General features: G+C 45.0%; 1 protein-coding gene across 2 annotated transcripts in view; it reads right to left on the reverse strand.

Moving 5' to 3' along the window:
• The window catches only part of LOC111874501 (activating transcription factor 3), a 91,697-nt gene extending 75,051 nt beyond the window's left edge, over positions 1-16,646 (reverse strand). For both annotated transcript variants that reach the window (XM_023870058.2, XM_023870057.2), the window contains exon 1: positions 16,549-16,646. The gene's annotated coding sequence lies outside the window, so the exon portion shown is untranslated. The remainder of the gene's footprint in view (positions 1-16,548) is intronic.
• Positions 16,647-26,509: the final 9,863 nt, after the last annotated feature.

Below are 26,509 nucleotides of genomic sequence, written 5' to 3' on the forward strand. Positions count from 1 at the left end.
TGACCAGACCCGGGCTCGAACCCGGACCGCCACGGTGGGAAGCCAGCGACTAACAGTTTTAGCTATGGCGCGGCCTTATATGACACTGTAATAGTTATTGTATGCATGTACGTGTGTGTATGTACCGATAATGACCAATCACATTGTAATAGTAGTTTCCGCATGTACTGATATATCCTTCGAAACATGTCGATGATGAAAGATTAAAGAGAAAAACTTTTATCAATCACACTGGACGGAGCTGATAATCTGTACTACTGCTAGTGTGACGGACCAGGATGAACCAAATTAAATAATTTTATTTCGTTCTACGAAACGAAGTTAATTCAGTGTGGACAGTTATTCCCCACACACGCACGTACGCACATAAATGGGGGATATAGCTATGTCATACGGGTAGGTTTGTCCTGCAGAAAGTTCTGTGACCGTAAGGGCGGCAAGATGAAGGTTTCCAGCACCTAGGCTCATTCCAGGAGTCTTCAGGGCCCCAATATCGCACCTTTGCAAGAGGCTCATGAAGAGAGACAAGATGTTTCACTGTTTGTGGTTACGACGTTCGTTGTTGAGGTCCTCACAGAAAGTACTCCTAGGATGATGTCGTGCAGTCCGATAGTATTTGGATGGAACCTCGTGCCTCCAGCTGATGGCTGAAGAGCAAGCCAAGCAACAAACAAGAAGTAAGCGGAACTTTCTGAACACGGTGCAAGGATTTGAGGCTCTCACGGCCGTGGTTATGAAAAGTTCTTTCTTCTGAGATGAAGAGAAAATAACGGGGTGTAGTCCGCTGAAAGTCAACCGACGTTTCAGAGGAATATATTGCCTGTATCTTCAGGGTCGAAGCAAAAGCCAAGCAAGAAACTCTGCCAACTGCTTTCACGATGGCTTATTTGGCCTTTTCTTCGACCTTGCAGCTGAAGGCAACATGTTCCTCAAAAACGTCCGTGGCCTTTTCAACGGACTACATGGCGTTATATCCCAGAAGATGGAACTACTCATGGAGGAAGTATGGTCAGCCGAAACGCCAGTAAACTTTCACCGAACTAAATATGATCACGCCCAGATGGTACCCTTCATTTTTATTATTATTATTATTATTATTATTATTATTATTGTTGTTGTTGTTGTTGTATGCTCACTTTAAAAATTAAAAATAAGCAGACCCACACGATTTGGGGCGCGAAGGACACGACTAGTTGTGCAGCTGCTGGAATCCCCTTGTGGGACGACTCAGTCTTTACAGAATATTGTTTGCTATGAAAGCGAGATACTTTCTCGGATCTCAAGGTTGCAGATAATTACCAAGACACATGTACACCAGTTTCCCCACGCAAAGATGCAGTGCGCATATCCTGAATTGTTTCACGTTTGTTGAGAAGTGAGCTGAGTACGGCAGTGCTTAACCCTCAAGTATTCAATCTTTAAATTTATTAAAACGAATGGCCCATTTTATGGCCATTCCTCGCCAACCACGGGTGTTACGTTCTTGAAAAAACATCGCGGTTTGCAAAAACCTCAAAACGGAGACAGAATCCAGCCTCCGAAACGTTGGCGTGACGAATAATTGTGGGTTCTAGATTTGATGACTGGATTTATTGGAAGCTTCTATTGCAATTACAGCTGATTACAACAGCTCACATATTGAACTACTTCTTAACGACGTCTGTTTGTGAAATCTCTACTCTCTCGAACTCTTGCTCTGGAAGTCTTAATGTCGGACCTAACTAACTTCATACGGACCGAATATAGATCACCCAGTCGGACGGTTGATTGTCCTCTGTTATTCTCTGTTGCCACGAAACGTGTGACAATCTCCAGGCAATGCACTGATTAATACAAGCGTATTCGTTGCAGCGGAAACGTGTTTCCGGTAGCCGTTGTCTAGGAACAGACGTCTCTGCTATGCTTCTATGACTGCACACTTCCGGCGTTCAGGCGTCATGTCACAATAGAAACAGGGCGATGGATATGTCCAAATCACAACTGAACAAGTAACACGTTTAAAAGCAAACTGGATATAAAATATGAAGAAAAAATGTCACAGGCGCACTGCGAAGGTAATGTGGTGGCCAGAAAACTGGAAGTCGCCGAGTTTTCCACGTAGACACAAATAAAAACGGATACAGAGACGACAATACTGCGGCTGGCAAAACTGGATGATACGGATATCCGCGACTGGCAAGAGTCTGCTGTGCTCGTGCCAACGTTTATGAGTTTTTACTTATTCTACTGAGTTTGGAAAATAGACGTAATCGCGAAAACACATCAACACCCACAGAGGAATTCAAACCCACGACCTCAGTGCTGGAACTGCACGCCCAAGCCTGCCTTCAAAGAGCAGGGCTCACCTAAATAACAGAGAGCTCGGAAGCCAGCTTAATTAGTAACACTTCTGATTTGTAATCCGGAAGTGACCAGTTCAAATCTCGGCCAGAATACCGCCTATCCTGACTGGGGTTCGTGGGTTTCCACAAAACTTTCAGACAAAGCAGGGTAGTACTTCAAACTGGCCACGGTCGCTTCTACATCATGTTACTGAACGCTATACAAATGCCGCTGAATAAACCATAAATAAATAAATAAATAAATACAACTTCCACTGCTACCTCGCAGAAATCACAGTATCTCCGTTACATAAAGTCTGTCGGTTCGCAGAAATCGCACTGTCTCCGTTACATTAATTCGTTGTGGGTTCGCAGAAATTGCACTCTCTCCGTTACATTACATCGTTGCAGAAATCGCACTGTCTCCGGTACATTAAGTCGTTGCAGAAATCGCCCTGTCTCCGGTACATTAAGTCGTTGCAGAAATCACCGTCTCCGTTACTTGAAGTCGTTGTTCGTTCACAGAAATCATATTGCGTCTCGTCACATTAAGTCGTCGGTTCGCAGAAATCGCACTGTCTCCGTTACATTACATCGTTGCAGAAATCGCCCTGTCTCCGGTACATTAAGTCGTTGCAGAAATCGCCCTGTCTCCGGTACATTAAGTCGTTGCAGAAATCACCGTCTCCGTTACATGAAGTCGTTGTTCGTTCGCAGAAATCATACTGCGTCTCGTCACATTAAGTCGTCTGTTCGCAGAAATCGAACTACGTCTCCGTAACAAGAAGTCCGTCGATTCACGCAAACACTTCTCATTACTCTGAGAACCAAACAGACTTATTAACATACTCTGCAGGCGAAATATCTAAGTACTTAACACTAAAGAATGTGGTACAATCAGAAACCACTGTGCTGTACAGAGTTAATGCGAGCGGCAAAACTTAACTGCGTTTCTGAGAGGCTTATGCAGAAGATACACTGTCAGCGGCCATGTCCAGTGGACCAGCGGTTGGCCAAAACAGACACACACAAGTGTTAATTAGAATAACGAGCGGAATATTGTTGCTAATGTGTTGCGCAATCTCACTGGGGCCAACGTTACATTGTGGGGCTGACTCGCAGTATGGGGTACATCATTCCCATATCGATCGGAATTTCCTTGCTCTCCCAGTTCTCCCGAAACCATCATGTCATAACCCTCTCTAGCTTCAACAGAAAAAGAGGGAGAAATAAAAGTAAAGGGGTGGTGAATAGTGACATATATTTTCGGGGAAATCAGAAATATTTCCGGCTCTGAAAGTTCCCACACTCGGCCCTTCGAGTAAAGCTAGACTGATGGCAAGGTAAAGCGGTGGGAGGTGAAGAAGGTGGAGCGTTAAGAAATGAACTGTTTTAAGACTACGTGCAAGGAAAAGATGGGGCGTCTTTACTGCGTTAGCTCAAATTCTGACATTAACACTGGAGGGCTGCATTAGGGCGAAATTTAATTGGCAAAATCCGGAGGAATGCGTGAAGTACAACGTGAAATTTTATGTATCAACTAAGCAATTAGTTCCTCTGGGGCCGAGGAAAAACAAAACACGAGCAACTTCGATCAAGTTTCCGCGTTTAAGTGTCCCATAGTGGTGTGACGCCGAATAATCCTGTATGTTCAAAGAGTTTCGGAGGAACGTACTGTCTCCAGCTTCAGGGTCGAAGTGTAAACTATGCAAGAAGCTGCGAGTTGAGTGAACCGTGTTCCCATTTTGTGAGCTACGCCCGTCTTCATCAGACACATCCATTAAACCACTGTCGGACCCTTTACGGATCCACTAGACTTTCCTATGGATTCTGACGGGATGTCTGTCTATTCAGAATACTTACGACATATTTCATTAACACTTCGTGAGGTTCTCACGGAGTATGTAGCGGGTGCAATAGCGTACCTACGCCGATTATAATTAGCCAGCAGCAAAATACGACAACAGGGATGCTTACCGGTTCACAAGGTGTGCGCGCCTGCAATGCTCCCGGCATGGCGCTTCTCTTAAGCATCTGTTTCTCGAAATGTGGTCGAGGCTCCTCTGAAAGGGGCTGCTGAGATGTCACGAATGACTTCAAATGCAGCTGTATCCAAGCTGGCGCTAGTAATATGTATTAGAGGCCTGGGAATTTACCAAAATTGTAGCTGCAGCCGATGAAATATTTTATGGCATATTTCGTGACTGTACGTGGTACAGGGAAATTTTATCATAGGCGTTGAGAGGCTGTAAAGCTACTAACGTTTTTACTGTCGCCGTATAGCCTGATAAATACCAGCAACATTGCGCACAACTGCAATCTTCGTGACTAAGTTTACAGCTTATTCTATGTGCAGGTAAAAGCTATGCCTGTAACAGACCGTGGAGGCGCATAGGGTTTTGAAACGTCGAGGCTTCAATATTTTCTAGACAATCGGTTCACAGATGGCGGTGAGGTTGTCAACTTCCGCGCTGGCCTCCCTTTACCCCCAGGAAGATTCCTGGTACTCATTTCTGTTAGATGCTGAGTCCACCCCAGGGCCATAGTGCAGCTGGAATGATTCGGTCAATTGAGAAATCCAATGACTTCATCGGGAATCGAACTCGCGACCAGCTTGTAGCACAGTACCTTAACCACCCACGCTACCGCGTGCCCCTTCTATGTGTAGGTATAGGTAAAGAAAGGTAAAGTTACCCCTGTGCTTAAACTACTTAAGTACTAAGCCATAATGGCGTATGGGGGAGTGGTTGTATAGATTACGTTTTCTTGACCTCGGCAGTACTTTGTGAGTAGTCAGCTTCACGCCCTGGAGAACGAACCTCGATACCCATTGGATAGGAAGATGGGTGGGACCCAGAACCGGTCTGGACGATGTGGAGAAAATTCTTGAACCCACCGGGACTGGAACTCCGACCCCTCCCGTCTGTCGTGCAGCCCGTAGCCAGTCGCTATAATGACTGCGCTATCCCGGAAGTTACTGAGGTTCCTGATGTCACAGTAAATGACCGGAGCCGCGTAAATGTCGCAGTATTTTGGAGGGATCATCTCCGCGTTTGAGAACCTCGGCATTAAACCCAACTGAACCTACGGGATCGCTCTCATGATTTCGTGTCTATTCTGAATTTATCTTACATATGACTTCGTCCAGGATCTTAAATAGGATGTGATGCTATGGATTGGATTGAGCTGGCTCAGGATAACCAGTGGAGGGCTCTTGTGAACATGGTAATGAACCTTCGGGTTCCATAAAATGCTGAGATATTCTTGAATTAGCTGCACAATTGGCGGCTTCTGAAGAAGGGCTCAGCTCCAGGAGTGATGGCCTCATCCAGCGACGAGATTTTGACTGAACTGCCTCGAAATGCAGCCCGCAGAACTTCTCTGCAATACTCGCTAGCTTCTGGAGGAAGATGGAGGCTACTTCCAGCCACAGCGGACAGGCGTAACTTATGACAAGGGCCAGGGTTTTGATGACATGTCATCTTTTTTTCCTTGTATCCTATGCGATGCTCTTAAATATATAAATCTCGGATATGAGCTGCTGGTTACAGAAATGCAAATTTTATAGGTCATTTTTTGACATTTTTAGGTTTAAGGTAATTTTTTCATTTTTTGGGCAATTTTTTGGTAAATTTTTTTACTTTTAAGGGTACTTCTTGTCATTTTTGGCCATTTTAGGGAATTTTTCTCCATATGTTTTCTGAAATGTGAATAACATGGAAGCAAAGTGTTCCTTCCTTTTCTCCTTTAGGTCATTTTTCTGGATTTTTTCCGTCATTTTATAGGTCATTTTCTGAATATTTTCAGGTCATCAAAATCCGGGCCCTGCATATTACATTTTTGGGTCATATTTCAGGTCATTTTTCTGGATTTTTTCGGTCATTTTTTTTAAATTTTCAGGTCATCAAAATCCGGGCCCCGCTTATGACTAATCTACAAGGGTCTTGTAGGTAGAGAGTTTAATATTAGCAGACAACAGCTCACTTATGAAGTTTGGGGGCTACAAACGAAGGTACGGCCTGGCAGCAAACTACGTCGATAGTTTTCGGTGCTTTCGAGCCATTCAGTTGGCATTTCTCTGTTGACTATCCATACTACTGGCCCAGATCAAGAACCAAAATGCGTCCTTCCCGTCGTGGCTCTGTAGGCCAAAATTCTGAGCAACTCCCGAAACGGCTCGTACAGCAACAACGTTCTAGACTCGTATTCGAGTACTGCTCGGTTCGAACCTCGGCCGGGACACCAGCTATTCTGAGTTTTGCGGTATTACTCAGACCCTTCAAGCAAACGCCAAGACAACTTCCGATTGCTCTGTCATTCAACTACGATCCAACCATTCAACATTACACAGTCTAGATCAGATGTGGTCAAACCGTGGTCACATACAAGCTCTTTGGAACCGGTGGGAAGTTAATCACTTCCTTTTTCTACTACGTGGAAAGCGAAACTAAATGCCTATTCAATCCAATCCACGTCTGTCTCCGGTTCCTACGAACTTCTGAATATCACATATCCTTCATATGAAGAGCCGCGGTAGTGCAGTCGGTATAGCGACTGGCTATGGGCTGGATGACCAAGGGGCCGGAGTTTGAGTCCCGGTGGAGTCAAGAATTCTCGCTTCTCCATGTAGTCCAGACCGGCTCTGGGGCCCACCCACCCTCCTATCCAATTAGTACGGGGGGTCTCTTCCCGGTGATAAAGCGGCCGGGACGTCAAGGTGAAAACTCACCTCCAACTAGCACCGAGGTCACTCTCCTATCTTCATGGTGTAGTGCTTAATTAGTTAAGCACTAGGTCAAATTTACTTTTTTTTTCATTGGCGCTACAGCCCTCATTTGGGCCTAGGCCTACCTCCATGGAACTCTCCGTTTTCACTTCGGTTTTTCTAGATCTTACACATACGGTAGACTCCTTGGGCGAATGATCAGCCCGTCGCAAGGCTTCTACCTGTACACACAGTAAAACGCAAACAAATATCCACGCCCTGAGTGGGATTCGAACCCACGATCCAGGCTTCCGAGCGAGCGAAGACAGTGCATGCCTTAGACCGCTCGGCTACCGTGACCGGCTAAATTTACTTTTACCCTAAGACAATCATATCAGCAGTTAAGAAGGTAGTTAACAAGAAAGTGTTTCTTAATGATATGATGCAGTACGCAACAATCAAACGAGGTGGCTGGTGTGATATTATTGTTCAGAACGTGCGCGTCCAAACGCTGGATAAAGCTGACGACACAAAGGAAAGCTTCTATGAGCGTGCATCCGATCAGTTCCCCAAGTACGGAAATACATGAACATTTTCGACGAGATTTTAATGTACACGTGGCTGCACAGGATATTCTGAAATCGACAACAGGGAACACAGTTTTCCGAAACAAGTGTGATAAGATAGTAGTACATTTTACCTTGCAAAGAGTACACGTTCATAAATGCACTTTAACTTCTGATACGGCCTCTGAGATCAAGTCTTTGATAAGAGGGCATGGAAATATAACTTAAGTCCAGTCGTTCAGAAGAGCTGACTGTGATAGCCACCAATATCTTGGGTTTGGACACTGTTAGCGACTAACTAAGTAGTTAATCTCATGGAGATAAACAGGCGTGATGGTTAAAGAAAAGAGTCATTTAAAATATGATATTTTTTAAACATCTGAAAACTCTGGCGATAAAGTGGGCAAAAACAGAGACTGGGAAAATATTACAGATAAAACGAAATCTTCTGCCACAGAAAATCCATGTTATTACGAATGAAAACTGAACGTACTGTGGGTCTCCTGAGGGGTGTTCGAAGTTATCTGAAAGTTTGTGTTGTGACAATGGAACGTAATTTCGTTTTAGTCCACCCAGTTATATAATTCCTCTAGAATCAGTTCCGAGTCAATCAAATGGCCATATCGTTCTTTGGAGTGTTGTAATTAACTTACTTATGGAGCTGAGCCCTTCTTGAGTAGCCAAATTTGCAGCTACTCAAGAATTACAAAAGCTTTTTATGGAACCCGAAGGTTCATTATCGTGTTCACAAGAGCCCTCCACTGGTCCTTATCCTGAGCCAGATCAATCCAACCCATGCCATCCCGTCCTATCTAAGATCCATTTTAATACTGTGCACCCACCTACGCCTTGGGCTTCCCAGTGGTCTCTTTCTTCCTGACTTTCCCACCGATATCCTATATGCGTTCCTTTTCTTCCCATTCGTGCTACATGCCCTGCCAACTTCATCCTCCTTGACTTGATCATTCTAATTATACTTGGAGAAGATTACAAGTTAGATGTAATTAAGAACAAACAATAAAAGAAGAGAGACTTTTCTTTGCCTTCTGCTACTAGCTGTATGACATACTGACAGCAGGGAACACAACTGGCCAGATGTCTTCACTCTGGGATATTGCATGCCGTTTGATGTACACCGCACAGTGTCTCAGGAAGGGAGCCAAACTAAAATGCTTGCACGATGGGGAAACACTGAATTTGACAGAGCTGAAACTGCTGGGACTTCAAAATGTATGAGCTTGAACGAACAAGTAGACCAATACTAGATACTTGCATAGAGGCATAAATGAAGTGAACATATAAATTTCTTTTTTTTTTGCTAGTGGAGTGGAACGAAGTCCCTTGTACTGCGGCCACTTCTGGCCTATTGTACCAGCCCCAGATGATAGGTGAGAGTGATTGTGGCGCAATTGATGGAATGAAGATTGGCAGGGGAAACCGAAGTACTCGGAGAAAACCTGCCTCAGCGCCACTTTGTCCACCACAAATCCCAGTTGACCAGACCCGGTGGGAAGCCAGTGACCAACCGCTTGAGCTATGGCGTGGCCTAAATATGTAACTTGGTACAGCATAATAATGATCTGCTTGAATATTCTCGCGGTATTTTGAGTCAGTGGAACAGTAATTCTGTTGGCTGAGTGAATGCATAAAAATGTAATTAATGGTGTTACTCATACCTAAGAGCTGAGCCTGGTTCCTCTGAAGTCGAAGACTGTAACCGGCAAGTCTCAGAGATATAGAGAGTAATTCGTATATGTACCGCCGGAAACCCCGACAATAATTTAGAATCACAGTACTCGCTTGTAGCCATGTACTTTGTCTGCAGAGTGATTCTAAATTACTGTCGCAGTTTTCGGAGGGGCATATGAGTTACTCTGCATAAATCACCGTATGCTGATCAAATTGTGGCAGATTTGATCCAGGTGGGTGGAGACTATACCGCTCATACGTACAATGTTACTGAGTCTTAGGAAAAATGTATACAACAGTAAAGTTAATCAAGTATTGTACCTATGTATAGAACTAGCGATACGACAGTAGGGGATATCGTTCGTATCAAGTCCATACAAAACCTGGTCCAACACCCGTCTCCCGCCGTCACTTCCGCATGCAGACGATAGATATTACTGAGGCCTAGCCGCGCGATTTGTCATAACAGTATTACTACTAAGATTTATCGCCAGACACTGAAAACAAAAATGGGGCTATGATGACACGGTACATCGGTTATTTATAGATTTCAAGAAAACCTATATGAGGTCACTTAGTGACGTACTGTGCGCCATAGCTCAAGCGGTTAGTCGCTAGCTTCTCACCGCGGCGGCCCGGGTTCGATCCCGGGTCTGGTCAAGTGGGATTTGTTGTGGACAAAGTGGCGCTGGGGCAGGTTTTCTCCAAGTACTTCGGTTTCCCCTGCCAATCTTCATTCCACCAATTGTTCCACAATCACCCTCACCTATCATTTGGGGCTGGTACAACAGGCCAGAAGTAGCCGCAGTACAAGGGACTTACTGTACAATATTTTCACTAAGTATGGCAGAGTCGTGGAGCTGTTGGGCTTACTGAAACGCGTCAAAGCGAAGTGTACTGTGAAGTCCGATAGGTGGAACAGTACGGACTGTTATCATTGATCCTGCTCTTTGGACTTTGCAGTGTATAACTTTGCCTCATATGTTTCCTATTCGGATATGTGTGAGGCAATGAGATGCTTGGTCGCTACTGCTTCTCAACTTCACTTCAGACGAGAGACGGGCACGCTGGGCACATGGAGGGACAAGACGAAAGCATGCCAACTTTCAGAAAATATGAAGAGGCTGCTTGGACGACCTATGGGTAAATGGGGAGCAATTAAAACAGATCAAAGAGAAACAGGACAGGAGGGAACATTTCATTAGTATCAGGAAATGAACCAGTGATGGCGTATTGTGAACAAAGTAACGCACGTTACAGGTCTCACGACATGCTGGAATGTGACTGGCTTAGTAACTATAAGCTTCTCAGTAAAGGCTTTGCTCCATGGAGTTCGTCGGTTATGTAAAATCAGTATCACTGTCTTCGTCACAATGCTACTGAACAAGATCACAGGCGCAAGACTCTGTACAAATCAAGGGTATTTGAAAATAAACTAATAGGAGCATGGCTTTCAAAATGTTTCCTGACTTCATAGTGTTAATGGCATTGAAATGTCTTTGTTCGCCAGTCATAAAATTTCGACTTCTCAAAATTATCCATTCAACAAACACACAAAGCCATGGCAACGCAATTTCACAAAAGACACGAACCTGAAGAACTACCAGATGGATGATGTGAGCATTAGGTACAATTTTCTTCTGTAAGGTTGTCTGTGGGTCGTCTTCTGTAATTTCAAATTTACTGAATTTGTTCCTTGTGCAATTCATTCAGGAATACGTTTAAGTTATCCATGGCTTATAAGAAGTTCGGTTACCGGCGTAATGTGTCTCACATTATGTTAATGCGCCCAGTAATGAGAGGAGTCCTTACCTCATGACTAGCCAAGCAATGGGTGAAGTATGAAGAACCAAACTTCAAAACAGACATGTGATAACGCGCTGCCTAGTCGGGGCTATCACAAATCTCTGGGGATGGAGTACAGAGCAATGGTGGAATGATAATTAACTGAGGAAACACCACTTTCCCACCATGAACGTCACATGGATTTGTCCGGCTACGCAATAAGACGCCGGCGTCCAACCGCCTCAGCTATCGCGTGGCCACGTACCCGGTAACAAATTTTTGTAACTCAAACTTTTTTCAATTTGAGTTCAATAATGCAACTATGTTATCAGACTCAAGGGAAGATTGAATATATCCGCATATAAACAGAAGTACAGGACTGTGTGGAGCAGCAGCAGCGCACAACGCAGGGGATATCCGCATATAAACAGAAGTACAGGACCATGTGGAGCAGGAGCAACACACAACGCGGCGGATATCCGCGTATAAACAGAAGTACAGGACTGTGTGGTGCAGGAGCAACACACAACGCAGGGGATATCCGCGTATAAACAGAAGTACAGGACTGTGTGGTGCAGGAGCAACACACAACGCAGGGGATATCCGCGTATAAACAGAAGTACAGGACTGTGTGGTGCAGGAGCAACACACAACGCAGGGGATATCCGCGTATAAACAGAAGTACAGGACTGTGTGGTGCAGGAGCAACACACAACGCAGGGGATATCCGCGTATAAACAGAAGTACAGGACTGTGTGGTGCAGGAGCAACACACAACGCAGGGGATATCCGCGTATAAACAGAAGTACAGGACTGTGTGGTGCAGGAGCAACACACAACGCAGGGGATATCCGCGTATAAACAGAAGTACAGGACTGTGTGGTGCAGGAGCAACACACAACGCAGGGGATATCCGCGTATAAACAGAAGTACAGGACTGTGTGGTGCAGGAGCAACACACAACGCAGGGGATATCCGCGTATAAACAGAAGTACAGGACTGTGTGGTGCAGGAGCAACACACAACGCAGGGGATATCCGCGTATAAACAGAAGTACAGGACTGTGTGGTGCAGGAGCAACACACAACGCAGGGGATATCCGCGTATAAACAGAAGTACAGGACTGTGTGGTGCAGGAGCAACACACAACGCAGGGGATATCCGCGTATAAACAGAAGTACAGGACTGTGTGGTGCAGGAGCAACACACAACGCAGGGGATATCCGCGTATAAACAGAAGTACAGGACTGTGTGGTGCAGGAGCAACACACAACGCAGGGGATATCCGCGTATAAACAGAAGTACAGGACTGTGTGGTGCAGGAGCAACACACAACGCAGGGGATATCCGCGTATAAACAGAAGTACAGGACTGTGTGGTGCAGGAGCAACACACAACGCAGGGGATATCCGCGTATAAACAGAAGTACAGGACTGTGTGGTGCAGGAGCAACACACAACGCAGGGGATATCCGCGTATAAACAGAAGTACAGGACTGTGTGGTGCAGGAGCAACACACAACGCAGGGGATATCCGCGTATAAACAGAAGTACAGGACTGTGTGGTGCAGGAGCAACACACAACGCAGCGGATATCCGCACATAAACAGAAGTACAAGACTGTGTGGAGCAGGATATATACATAACGCAGAATATATGCACATTCTATAAACCTGTAAATTGCTTTCCACCTGCGGTATTAATTACCCATTCGGTAATATAACTTGGGCCGGTCACGGTAGCCGAGCGGTCTAAAGCATGTAGTGTCTTCGCTCGCTTGGAAAGCTGGGATCGCGGAATAGAGTTTCACACAAGGCATTGATGTTTGGTGTGTGTTGGTGTGTGTGTGTGTGTATGCGTTTACTCTGTTTGTGTTGTCCAATGTCTAGGTATAGGCCTTGCGACGAGCTGATCACCCGTCCAAAGAGTCCTACCGTTGTAAAAATTATCAGTGAAACTGATAAATCAATCCTATGCTCTAAAGTTGGGGCGAGAAGAACAAAAATATAACCTGAAGGGTGAACACTAGCTTCAGAGCGTGCCATTGCATACAACCCCAACAATACCAGGCGACGTGGCAACATTCTAAAATGCATACTCCTTTCATCCTTGTTGGATTAAAACGTTTCCCTTCGTTTTATGCATGCAAGTTATCCCAATGATAACTGGCAAATCTCGCCGTGTATTCCGGTATACAGGTACCGTTTCGGAGGAAAAAACAGCCTCCATCGTCGGGAAAGAAGTGTGAGAAACTTGCTGCTTCCATTTCAGTATATAAAACTAAGGAACAACCCCCATCCATCTTTAAGGTTGATGATATACCACTAACACAGTTCATTCTTCTGAAATACTGGTTCATATGTACCAGATTACAAAGCGTCACAACTCCCCTTAAAGTTAACTGTTTTATTACTGCAATTTATTTCCGTCTGCATAACATCTCTGTAAATGCACTTTACATTAATTCTGTACTACATATTTCGGCCGTCACTAAGTTTGCAGATTGGCCGGGCCATAGCTCAAGCTGTTAGTCGCTGGCTTCCCAACGCGGCGGCCCGGGTTTGGTCAAGTGGGATTTGTGGTGGACAAAGTGGCGCTGGGGCAGGTTTTCCCTGCCAATCTTCATTCCACCAACTGCTCCACAATCACCCTCACCCATCATCTGGGGCTGATACACTAGGCCAGAAGTGGCCGTAGTACAAGGGTCTTAGTCCCAACCCACTAGCAATAAAAAGAAATGTTTAAAGATTCACACAGAATGTGCCTATTGTAAACACTGGCCAATGTAAGAAGTGAGCAGTGCAGCCAAAGGTGAACAGGTGCACCTGAAGATGGCCGAAACATGTAGTACATAATTAATGCAAAGTGTATATGCACATTAAGTTGTTCTGACGGTAGTAAATACAATTATAAATACACCACAATCTGACACAACGATACAATATTTGAATTTTCACGTTTCCAAAGAACACACGATACAGAAAATTATTCTTCTCTATATATTCAGTTCCGTGGAAGGCGGTAGATTGTAATCGTGTAAATTGGGAAGTCTTTACAACGTAAAAGTTATCTTCAAGACGAAGACAAAATAGATACTACTGTATCACGAATTGCTTGTTTATTGTGCGAAGATGTACGCTATATGTTTCGACCTAATCTACGTCATCATGAGGCGAGCTACAAGACAAGCTAAGTTCTTGACTTGTCTTAATATGGATCCCTATTTTTACAGTCTGCTGTTGTTGTTATAGCGAAGAAAACGCCTATTGCAGAATGTGAACTAATGATATACGCAAAATCCGTGATGCGCTGTTGTCGTCTAAAATTAAAAAGAATTAAAGCCTATTACATTTGGAATTGTGTTATTTAGCATTAATAAATTTATTAATGTAATGTGACTTAAAACTGATTCTGAATTTTAAACAAGTCCTTATGTAAAACAGTATCACTAATTATATGCTCAGTTCTAAGTTTATTTCTAAAAGTAGTCTTGAAAGTTAAGTAAGCTACTACTAAAAAATAGTTTAATGTTGTTGAGGTCGTGGTTGTTTGTAAATCACGGGCCGACGTGCTGTGTAGGGGACCTTCTTCTAATTTCTCTCTCGTAGATTTTATTACTAACTGTCGTGTAAATGGTTATCTTAGTATTTACTCGTGTACCCCTCGCAGGTGGTTTTGTATTTATGTGTAGAGTTTATATGCTTGATATTTATTTTGTGTCTATGAAGGTGTCCCCCGTTGTTGTGGTACCGTACACGTAGAGGCACAAGATTACACTCTATGAACCGAGTTTCATGACTTTATAGTTCATTTAATTCTGTCTTGACCAGCAACAAGTAAATCCTGTTTGACGTCGCACCGAAGTGTAAGGCTCAACAGCACCGCCCGTCCATCGAAGTGGTGGGTACATGACGATGGGGAACGCCGGCTCTGCGTGTTTAAGCTACGGAATGGCGTCGCCATCTTGAATAAAACTGCAAACTGCAGTTTGGGAGTACGTAAGTATTAAGAATTTGTTTTCAACGGGCCCACATTTTAAATATGTGCACTTACAAGTCGGGTACTACTTAGTTATTAGATTCAAAACGTGGACAATTTGGGGGGTGGGGAGTGGGGAAGGTTGCGGGCTCGACTGGTGAGAAAGAGTCGCGTAGGAGTAGATACAGGGAACATATGGGATGGGCGCACCGCGTCTCCAGATGACACTACTGCACGCGTCCATGCGTTGCTACTGAATTCGGTAGTTGTGCGTAACATGGGAGGTTGTGGCCTGGATTCAACTGGCTGAGGATACGGACTAATGGCGGGCTGCTGTGAACACGGTAACAAAACTTGGGCCTCCACATGATGCTGGGAGCTTCCTCACTAGCTAACCAACTATCAGCTTCTCAAGCACTCTGTTCCACGCAGTTGGTTACTATTAGGCCTAATGATGATAGCAATAGTAATTAATTATATATCTACTTCACACTGCACGTAAATGTTCCCTACATTCGGGCACCCAAAACATCACGTTGTTGTTTTTTGTTTGTTTGTTTGTTTGTTTGTTTGTTTGTTTGTTGTTGTTGTTATAGGTTTAACTGCTATATAACTTTCCTTCGGAGGACAACTTCATCCATTGGGTCTCTATTCAAAATTGCTCACAAGAAGCGTAACTGTTCGTGTGGTCACATAAGAGGTTATGTTTTGATGATACGACTAAGGACGGAAGCCAATGACCATGTGATATCATTACAATCACTATTCTTATTATAAAACAAGTCTCAAGAAGCCAATAATCTGTTGGTTTCTTTGGAAATTCCTCTCTTCTTATGCGACCCCAAGACTCAAAACAGTGTTCTCAAAGAGCATGTCACTCCCCCCTCTCTTGAGCCAAATGATTCCACGCCCTATTTTCCTAGTATCATTTTTAATATTATCCTGACCTTTACGCCTTTGTCTCCCGTGGGTCAACACTGTGTGCCCATGTGGCATGCGAATGTGTTATATGCTCCCCCTCCTGTTTTTGGTATTTATTTACTATCATTTCAGTCGATCATTTCGTGACATCAGTATCTTCATTTTATGTCGAACTTACCTAAGAACTAGATAGAATTTGCAAGGAAACAGCAATGGTGTAATCGAAATATTAGACTCATACAACACATATAATGAGCCCAGAAGTGAATCACGTCTTAGATTGTTAGTGTGTGGCCAATTATTTATGATTCCTAGGCTATTAAAGGAGTTTGCACACGTCATACAACCTCGAAATCATCTTCTGCGTGGCCCATAGCTCGTGCGTAGGCCTAATTTCTGTGGTATCGAAGCCGTGCCTATCTATCCTGTTCGTAGTAACAATGCACAGGCGCACTCGCGCATGTCAGTGACTTCCCTGCTGCGCAAGGAAGATCTGTACAATTAACCTAACAGTATTTCTACAGCTGCAGGAAAATGCACCGACTCTTGCAAATGGCTGCTTGCACTACAGGCGAAGTGCTTACCTTGTTTCCAAGCGGCACCTGCCCTTTCACGCCTCTCGTCTGCCACTTGTTGTCGAACTGCACACTTCTACACATCCCGCAAACGCTCCGTGCGCTCACACGCCACAAACCAAACCTCCTGCCGCGCTCACCGTCTATTATATACCAGCTAAAAATAGCCACTGATGTCATTTCTTGCGTGTGTGATTGGCTGGGTATTACGTAATTCCTAACAACCATTGGCTGCAACTGGGTGGCGGCTTTTGCGCCTGTTATGCAGGAGGATGCATATCGCTGATCCGTGAGTATTACGGTGCTACGATCCGAGGTCGCGAGTTCGTATACTGCTCGAGGTTCCGGGCAAGCTAGCTACCCTGTAAAATTCCTACTTCCTGATTGAGATGTCTTCGGTTCGAATATCGTCCCTAAGAATGGTTATCTGTAGTGAAATTCGTAATTATATTTGTCTCGGAAGCAAAACAAATAGGCCCTGACTTCTACCTTTCATACATGTTACATATCTCTTCATTCATTTTGTGATTTCTCACAGAAAGTCGCATAACCTGTGCAGTTAATAAAAAAATGATAAAATTGTCCCCGTGCATAAATAATCAAGCACTACACCATGAAGACGTAATGGGGATGGGCCAATAGATCCACGTTTTCCTGACCTCGACAATAGTTGCAGGTCAGTGGTCAGCTTCACGCCCCAGCTGCTTTACCCCCACGGAAAGTGCCCCCGGTACCCATTGGATAGAAGGCCTGGGTGGACCTCAGAGCCGGTCTGGATGATGTGGAGAAGAGGAAATTCTTGACGATACCGAGACTACAACTCTGACCTCTCCGGCTTCCATCCTGTAGCCAGTCGCGGTACCCAGTGCGCAGTCCAGGTTCCTGCAGTTTAATAAAGCATCTTTAAGTAGGCAAAGAAAATGAAACAAACATCCGTTACCGAGTTACGAAGCGTTAAATGTGTATAGTCTGTAATCGCAACACAGCCACTGCCCATCTCCGTGGGATTTCATCTCTGTGTCGCAGTCTCCAGTAGCGAACTCCCGGAATTGGGCCAAGATTACGTCACCTCACACCCTTAAATTTCGCAACACGTAGGCCGCTCGTAACGTGGGACATCATTCGAACTCCAGCTGAGAGAAAAACGCTGTCAAATACCTCGCAACAATTACCCTGTGTATGCGTAGATGCCGGTAAGGGCTGAATGGCCGAGGTTCGAATCCTAGCAGAAGCAGGTATTTTCTCTTCCCTACCGCGTCAAGAACGGGTCGGACGGCACACCGAGTCTCTCATTCAGATTGTACCGGGTGTAAGACGGCCGGGACGGGAAGCTGACCTCCAAGCTTTATCCGGACTCCGGTTAATTTTACTTGTGGTTTATTTATCGAAACTGTTAGTAGCCCAGAACTGTTCGGCTTCGAATGGTGAGGTGATTAGTGAGTAGTGAACTGATGAAGTGGCCATGGCGCTATCCACACATTTGCCTGATGCGACTGAGGAAGACCACGGGAATTCTTACTCGTGGTAGCATCATCCGGATACCAAGCAGTGTTACCACTTGACCGGATTTCCAGTGAAGAAAGGTTAGGAATGGGTGGAGCTGTATCTCCTCTCTCCATTGTCATGACATGAAGCACAGGGTCAGCTTTATTAGTCTCTCGGTTAATGTTTGCCGCAACCCGTTTTAAGTCTCGCTGTCTTACCCAGATATGGGACCAGTAGCACACGAAAGCTGCCGTGTTCGTACATCACACATTACAATTATCGTTCCTAGTTGATGTGACTTCATAGTATTCAGACCGAGGCTAGCGATAGGTCAAGGTCGTCAACATCAGCAACAGCGGCGCAGCGTGGGACAGCATGAAGTAAACAAACAGAAACCACGCACAGACGAGTATGTATAGCTATATAGTCTACTGACTGTCCGGCGTTTGGAACGTAACACGCATGCGTACACGGAAATACACTGTTCCGCTGGTAGATTTCTAATGAAACTGAAACCCCCACGCGAGTTAGAGGAGCAATATCTGCGACTGTTTGAGAGAGATATACGGCCGAGACAGTTGCCGTAGATTTAACCCTCTCAAAGGGCCGCGCCATAGCTCAAGCGGTTAGTCGCCGGCTTCCCACCGCGGGTTCGATCCCGGGTCTGGTCAAGTGGGATTTGGGGTGGACAAAGTGGCGCTGGGGCAGGTTTTCTCCGAGTACTTCGGTTTCCCCCGCCACTCTTCATTCCACCAATTGCTCCACAATCACCCTCACCCATCATCTGGGTCTGGTACAATAGGCCAGAAGTGGCCGCAGTACAAGGGACTTAGTCCCACCCACTAGCTATAAAAAAAAAAGCTGAAAACTTGCGTTTTGGAGGTGCTTGGTTCGAGTCTTGGCCGAATAGCGACTATCTTGGTGTTCCTCAGTCCTTCCAGTCAAATGACGACATAATACCTCAATCAGGTCATGAATTCTTTTTTTCTTATATTGAAGTTATTTAACGACGCTGTAGAGCGTCGATGATAGAACGATTATTGACTGGTGAGCAGTTGCTCGAATGAGTATTGGCAGGCAAAACATAAGTAGCCTACCGGTAGAAATATCGCCCCCGTGCCACTTCGCCCACCACGTCTCTGCCTTCAAAGTCCTTTCCTCGTTCGCCGCTTCAACGTACAACTGGCCGCTCAATAGTCTGGCTACTAACAGCGTCTGAAATAGCCCACAAAAGTGAAGAGAAACACGAAACATCAGGAACTGTCAACTTCTAGTATATATGTCAGTGGTATCTATGTGCACCACCTCATTCATCTGTGAATTTCACTGTCTTCTCAGAATAAAATTCAGCTGAAGGCTACCGTCTTTTTTGTGGTTTATTTAGCTATGCTACCAGTACTGCGGGGCACGCGGTAGCGCAGTTGGTTGAGGCACTGTACTACAAGCAGAAAGGTCGCGGGTTCGATTCCCCATGATGTTATTGGGTTTTTCAATTGACTTGAATCTTCCAGCCGCACTATGGCCCTGGGATGGACTCACCCTCTAACAAAAATGAGTAGCAGGAATCTTCCTGGGGGGTAAATGGCGTACGGCGCGTAAGGCTGACAACTTCACCGCCATCTGTGAGCCGATTATTTAGGAAATGTGGGAGCCTCGACGTCTCACAACCCTATGGGCCTCAAGAGCCTGTTACAGGGATAGCTTTACGTTTCTACCCTTGATCTTGTACACAATAGCCGTATACACGTATTCCCAGCATAAAAAGTATGACGTAAATAGCGAATACATCCGACCATGCTACACAGAAGAACGTAAAACATTTATAGTAAAGCTATAATGACTTTCCTGTAGATTTCATTACCAAAACCGAGATAAGAAAACTTCCTTTCTAAAAATAGCAACACTAAACTCACCGCCACATACAGAATATTTGTTTCCGGACGCTCCTGGAAAGGTCTTGCTGTTGCTTCGTATCCGGAACATTCTGACTTCGATCCTCGGCACGGACCGGCCCTTTTGACTGTGGCTTTCAGTCAGTTGGAACTGTGAGCTCAGACAGGCCCTTTGAACCAGCTGCTCGTGACACGCGAGCACTGTAATTACATTTGGCAGGAGGAAAGTAATTGGTTGAAGAGAGACGTGTCCCAGAGTCACTACGTTCACCACAAATCCCACATGGACTGCCCTGGTACGTGTTCAGAAGCTAGCGACTAAGGACACGCTTCTATCGCAATTATCTTATATTCGACGCGGCAGGATACGCAGTTGATAAAACGTCGTTAAATAATTACGAAAGATGATTAATAATGGGGGGGGTGGAATTGAAATTTTAAGTAACTGGAGAGTTGACTGGCTAGGAACAATATTTGTTTCACAGAGCTGACGTAGCTCAGTGAGCACAGTGACTAGACTACTGGATAAATGAACGAGGAAACATATGATTCCGCGCCAGGGCAAGGGATTTTTGTCTTCTCCATTGTATCCAGACTAGTGGTCAAGGCACGCACCCAATTTCCGGCCCAGTGAGTGTTGGGAACCCGCTCCCCGGTTGTGAGCATGACCACTCACAATCAATTGCCTAGGTTAAGAATGCGTGTAGTTATCCCCCCCCCGCCCCAGAAGTCTTCAAGGCTTGGCCCACAACTAAGCACAGAGGGTGGTTCACATTCTTAAGGCCAGGCACGGAAGAGTTATGCACTTTTCACTGGACGAGAAACGTCGAGATTTGAGGTTCTCACGGCGATGACTGTGACGCCGTGCAGTCTTGTACAAGTCTACCGACATTTCGGAAAAAAAGGAAGTACTGGCTTCAACTCCAGGATCGAAGAATAAGCTAAGCATACTTCTTGGGAGTCTGACGCCGTATAGTCCGATAAGAATGTACCAGAGTTTCGGAAGAAAATAGTGGCCCCGTTTTCAGGGTCGAAGAGTAAGCCAAGACATCGATACGATTGCTTGCTTGACTTAATCTTCAATTCTGAATACGAAGGTAGTGCATTCCTCCGAAACGTCGGTGAACTTACGCCGCACTACATTTGAATACACCCCATATGATTACTCTCCGAAAGCGCCTGTGTTTGTGAAGTATAAGAAATTTCTGTCCCTTCAAATTACGCGTGAGCTAGACACATGCACCTCTACCTAGAGACGCATGCGCGAACAATCACACTGTCATTCATCATTAAGAGTATCTGCATTTTTCATCCCCAGAATTTAGTATATGGATCTTTGGCCGATATAGCGAACACTGTATATTTTCTTCTATTATTCGAGAGGTTTCGGTAGCAATAGGCTACGGGCTGGACTGCCGGGGTTCGATTACCTGCAGGGGCGAGAGCTTTCTCTTTTCCACAGCGTCCAGACTGGCTGTGGGGCTGAACCAGCCTCCTATTGAATGGATACCGGCGGCAGATTTCCCGGGGTATAGGGGACGGGGCGTGGAGATGACCACTCACATCCATCTAATGCCGAGGTCAAGAATGGTGGAATTCTACCTCCACTTCTACATATGTCTTCATGGCACAGTGCTTGATCAATTAAGCACGGAAACAATTTTATCTCTCTTAACCTTCAGGAAAATGCTCGGATATGACCTCAAGTCAAGCCAAGCCCACGTCCTTCCACAGCCTTTTCTAGTCATTCATTATCATCTTGCAAGAGACTGTACATGGTCTGAACTACTGAGAGCGTCATTACAGAAATGTTAAATAAACATTTAATTAATAAGAGTCCTGCTAACTTTAGCGGATAGAGGGTGTCGCGTGGCCAGTGCAATGAACCCCCACTGCCATTAATTTCCGATTTCGAGACCGGAACCGCTAGTTCCTTGAAATAGCTCCTCAATTATCCCCACGAGGCTGAGTGGACCCCGTTCTAGACCCACTACTTTTCAGAAAATTTGGTAGCGCCGGGAATCGAACCCGAAAATCGGGATCTGTAGCCAGGAACTCTGATCACCAGACCACAGAGCCAGTCACATTTGGCACTAACTTCACCGACAAGAGACGGTCGCTCTGTCGGTATAGTTCACTTGCGGACTAAAACCACGGAGTTTGTTTTGTTTGCTTGTTTCTTGTTATAATATCGTGGGATATGGCTTGTGTGGTTGTTGCATAGTTGTTGTTTGGTTCTTGCAATCAGACTGAAAATCCATCTTGAGGAGAACTGGGGAACCTATGTAAACACACACAACTTCATACTGAATTTTGAGTGTCGTACCACGAAATAAGGCATGCCACGAAATTGGGTACATTTACCCTATAATATGACCCTTTTTTTATAAACGGAAGAATTGAGAGCTTACTTGGAAATAGGTTTCAGGCAGAATATACCAGGATGAAAATGGACCTCAGCATTATGCATTCACTTAATGACATTAGTTCTAAGAACGGGCAGGAAGCAGCGACTGACCATCGACACTGCACCGAGCTCCCTAATGGATAACACAAACATTTAATTATACTGTGATGCTTTAAATTGGACAAACGAGACCAAATGTTCGCACAACGGGACGAGTTCATGTTAGTATCTCTGCCACAGCCTAAACCCTATGCAGACTCATTTAAAGACTGTTTTTCAGCTTCCAGTAAGTTCTACACAGAAATGAGAGCAAATGTATTGCATTAGAACCACAAAAGCGCGTAGAGACGGTTTCCTGAATCTACCACAAACGCAGTTTGTTTTACGGAGGTGGTCTCCATAAATTTTCAAAATTTAATCAAAAACCATTTCGGAGGTAACAGCAATTTTGTATCTGGGGAGATTAATGAGGGGCTCCCATTTCTGGGGCCAAAATTTTCATATTCACTGGGCACCGACCCAGTGCTTCCGTGCTAAATATTGTGTCATGTCCGCTGAAAGCCGGACCTGGGACGGACCTGGGCCTCCAGTTTCGGAAAGTCTCGAATATGAGACAGTGAAATGTGGTCACGAGTCCCGCGGGATCCAGACATGGGAATGGCTGCGCTGGCGAGAGCCACCAGCAATTGTAAAAGAGAGGTCCATCCTCTCGTCAAACAGGATATTACATAAGGCTCATGACCGCAAATGTTCAGTTAAAAAGTAAAGGTGGGTCTGAGTCTCAAGGGGCTCTTCGCCAAAACGAACTGATTGGCGGTGAACAAAATAACTCTTGGCTCTGACTCTGGTCTGCTTTGCAAAGCCTGGACTGACAGAGGAAAAAAAAAGGATGAATTTTCATTAGATGCTGTGATAGGTACACTTGACAAAAGACCAAGCATATTCATAAGAGACAAACCGATCTTCTCTTCAGAGAGGATGTTACATAAGGACTATGACCGCAATGGTTCAGTTGCAAATATCTCAGGTCTTGAGCATCAAGGGGCTTGGCGCCAAGACGAACCGATTGGCGGTAAACCGCCAGTCGTAAAGCAAGTCTGACTCTGACTTTGTCTCCGCCTACGTAGAAAGACTGACTCCTCCTTCATCGAAGAAGTGGCCCCATTTCGACACATGTCAAAGGAGAATAAAAATCTTGGACATTGCTCTCTATGAGACTAAAGCCAACAACGACGTGCTGGCGAAGGCCAGCAGCAATTTCACCGACCAACCTACAGTCAGTCTGGACTAGGAATTTATGAGTTAGGCCGCGCCATAGCTCAAGTGGTTAGTCGCTGGCTCCCCACTGCGGCGGCCCGGGTTCGATCCCGGGTCTGGTCAAGTGGATTTGTGGTGGACATAGTGGCGATGGGGCGGGGTTTTTCCGAGTACTTCGGTTTCCCCTGCCAATATTCATTCCACCAACTTCTCCATCATAATCAGCCGGGGCAGGTACAACAGGCCAATCAGTGGCCGCCGTGCCGAGTGGACCCAGATTGACTCCACCCCCAATAAGCGAATTTAAAAAAAGTTATGAGTTACTGCCATGGGTTATATGTGCGAGGATCGCCAGACACCAAGGACAGAAGCGGAGGACCGTGTTGGAAGTCGTTGCGTAGCAACGCCTAGTAAAGGTATAGAAGTCGTAGTGTGTACCATAGTGAACTGTAAAACTTGTAAATTGTCGATAGCGCCATAATTAATTGTAGTTACTATTTGTAGGACTCCAATAATTCCAATTATCAATCCAAATTCCGTCTCTAGTTACTAAATACGTGACAACATAAATACAATTCGTCGAACCTTTCAGGTGCTAGAGAGACTCACGTACAGACAGATAGACAGACAGACAGACAGACGGCATTCGAAGAATCGGTTATTCGTTTTCAGCGGGGCTTTTGACATGTAAATCCGTCAAAAATTTTCACAATGGCAATAGTTCTCATACTGCTCATATGAGAAAGATCATTTTAAGGGGCTGGAATATGCACCTCCTCAATCGTTTCTAATTAACGCCACGATCAGGAATCTGTGGAGCGTTACCTCTGCGTCATCTACACAACATTACATCATACCCCTTTGAAATATTTAACCCTTTATCGAGTTTTACATATTAACAAATTTGTATCAGGAATGCAAATTTCATAGTCAGTACTTTTGATAAATGTTGCTGCGTAGGTGACGTTCTGTGCATACACAAGTTTATATACCGGAAGAGCCGGAGGGGGGGGATGAATTGATGCCCTGTACTTTTTTGCCTTGAAACTGGAGGCAGACTGTATCTCCGAAACATCGGAAATATTGCCTGAGTTCACACTGTGTAAACACACAAGAGTTGAACTAACACCAACATCGTTGAAATTCAAGATCAGCAACTTCACTTTCTTAACTTGAGGGTTGTTTCTTCTTTAAAGTTTCAAAGCCACAAGCCGGTAGGTCGCGAGTTCTATTCCCGATGAGGTCATAGGATTTTTCAATTGACCAACTCCTTCCAGCTGCAATATGGCCCTGGGGCCGACTCAGCGGCTAGCAGATATGAGTACGAGGAATTTTCCTGGGGTTAAAAGGCGACCGGCGCGTAAGGCTGACAAACTCACCGCCATCTGTGAATCGATTATCTAGAAAACGTGGGAGCCTCGACGTCTCACAACCCTATCCTTTTACACGGATAGCTTTTTGTATATTATCCTAACGAGTACAGCAGTCATATCCATTTTTTATTTTCCTTTTTTGCTTTTATTAAAGAATTGAGACATATTCGTGCTGAGGAAAATGTATGTCTGTGTACTGAGCGGAGCTGATACAGCTGACGTATTTCAGTGAGACATGACGCCAATACTACGCATCTCTGCAAGTTGTATTCGTCTTTGTGCTTCTAGACTCAGTGTGTTAAACAAACGGACGCGGAGAGCGCGCGGTCACTGTTGGGAAAGATTCCAGCGCCATTCTATGTAATCTTAACGACGACTTCTTCTAATAATTTACTGCGAATAGTGAAAGGAGTTTCACAAGGCATGAACTGATGCGTACTATAAGGTCTTTCTTAGTGGAGGCTGCCATGGTCACGTCACCGTGGTAAAACCACTACAACAAATAATTAAGTTACATACAAAATATTTAAACACGTGTGTGTTGGAGGACGCGCATCGGTCAGTCGGAGACGTACGCCTGGAGAACCTGCGACGTTCCTTGCTGTAGTGTAAAGATTTCTACAAAGTTATCCGCGACGCGGACAGTACGGCCATTACGTCTCAAGTGGAGAAAATGGCGGCCATCCAATTCGAGACAATCGAGTCACGGCAGTATAATCACTACATCTGGTGTCTAGAAAATGTAACTAATTTCGGAAAAAGGAATCATGGCGGTATATCCATTAATGTTGTGTGGAGGATATTTCACTGCCTACAGTAAATCCTCGATTTAGCAGATTTCGACTTTAATGGTCCAGATTCTTCGGTACTTCCCCATAACAGTCCAGTTGATATGTCGTATACATGTGTGCTCCGCCAGTCGTACTGCGAGCGTAAAGCGTTACTGGTACACAGATCGTAACATGTAAAGCTATTCCTATAATAAGACGTGGAGACCCATACGGTTGTCGGACGTCGAGGCTCCTACATTTTCTAGACAGTCGGCTCACAGATGGCGGTGAGGTTGTCGGCTTTACGCGACGGCCGGCCGCCCTTTAGCCCCAGGAAGATTCCTGGTACTCATTTCCGTTACAGGCTGAGTCGATCCCAGGGCCATATTGCGGCTGGAAGGATTAGGTAAATTGAATAAGAAATCCAATGACCTCATAGGGAATCGAACCCGCTACCTTCAAGCTTGTAGCATAGTGTCTCAACCAACAACGCTACTAAATTTGTCTTGTGCCATGTTTTACAATTTTTTTTCCATTAATACAACATGGACAAAAAAGGACAAACTTGAGTGTAAAACAAAAGTTACAATTGATTTAAAAATGAAAATANACGTTTATTCTGTGTTTGTGTCGTTCTGTGTGTAGGCAGAGACCTTGCGACAGGCTGATCCCCCGTCCAAAGAGTCCTAACAACTGTGTATAGATTAAGGAACTGAAAAATGCGGCCAGGTTCCACAAGGTCTGTAGAGCCATAGAGAGGAAGAAAGATAGAATCAAGATGGTATA

The sequence above is a fragment of the Cryptotermes secundus genome, unplaced genomic scaffold (genome assembly GCF_002891405.2).
Source record: "Cryptotermes secundus unplaced genomic scaffold, Csec_1.0 scaffold561, whole genome shotgun sequence".
NCBI lineage: Eukaryota > Metazoa > Arthropoda > Insecta > Blattodea > Kalotermitidae > Cryptotermes > Cryptotermes secundus.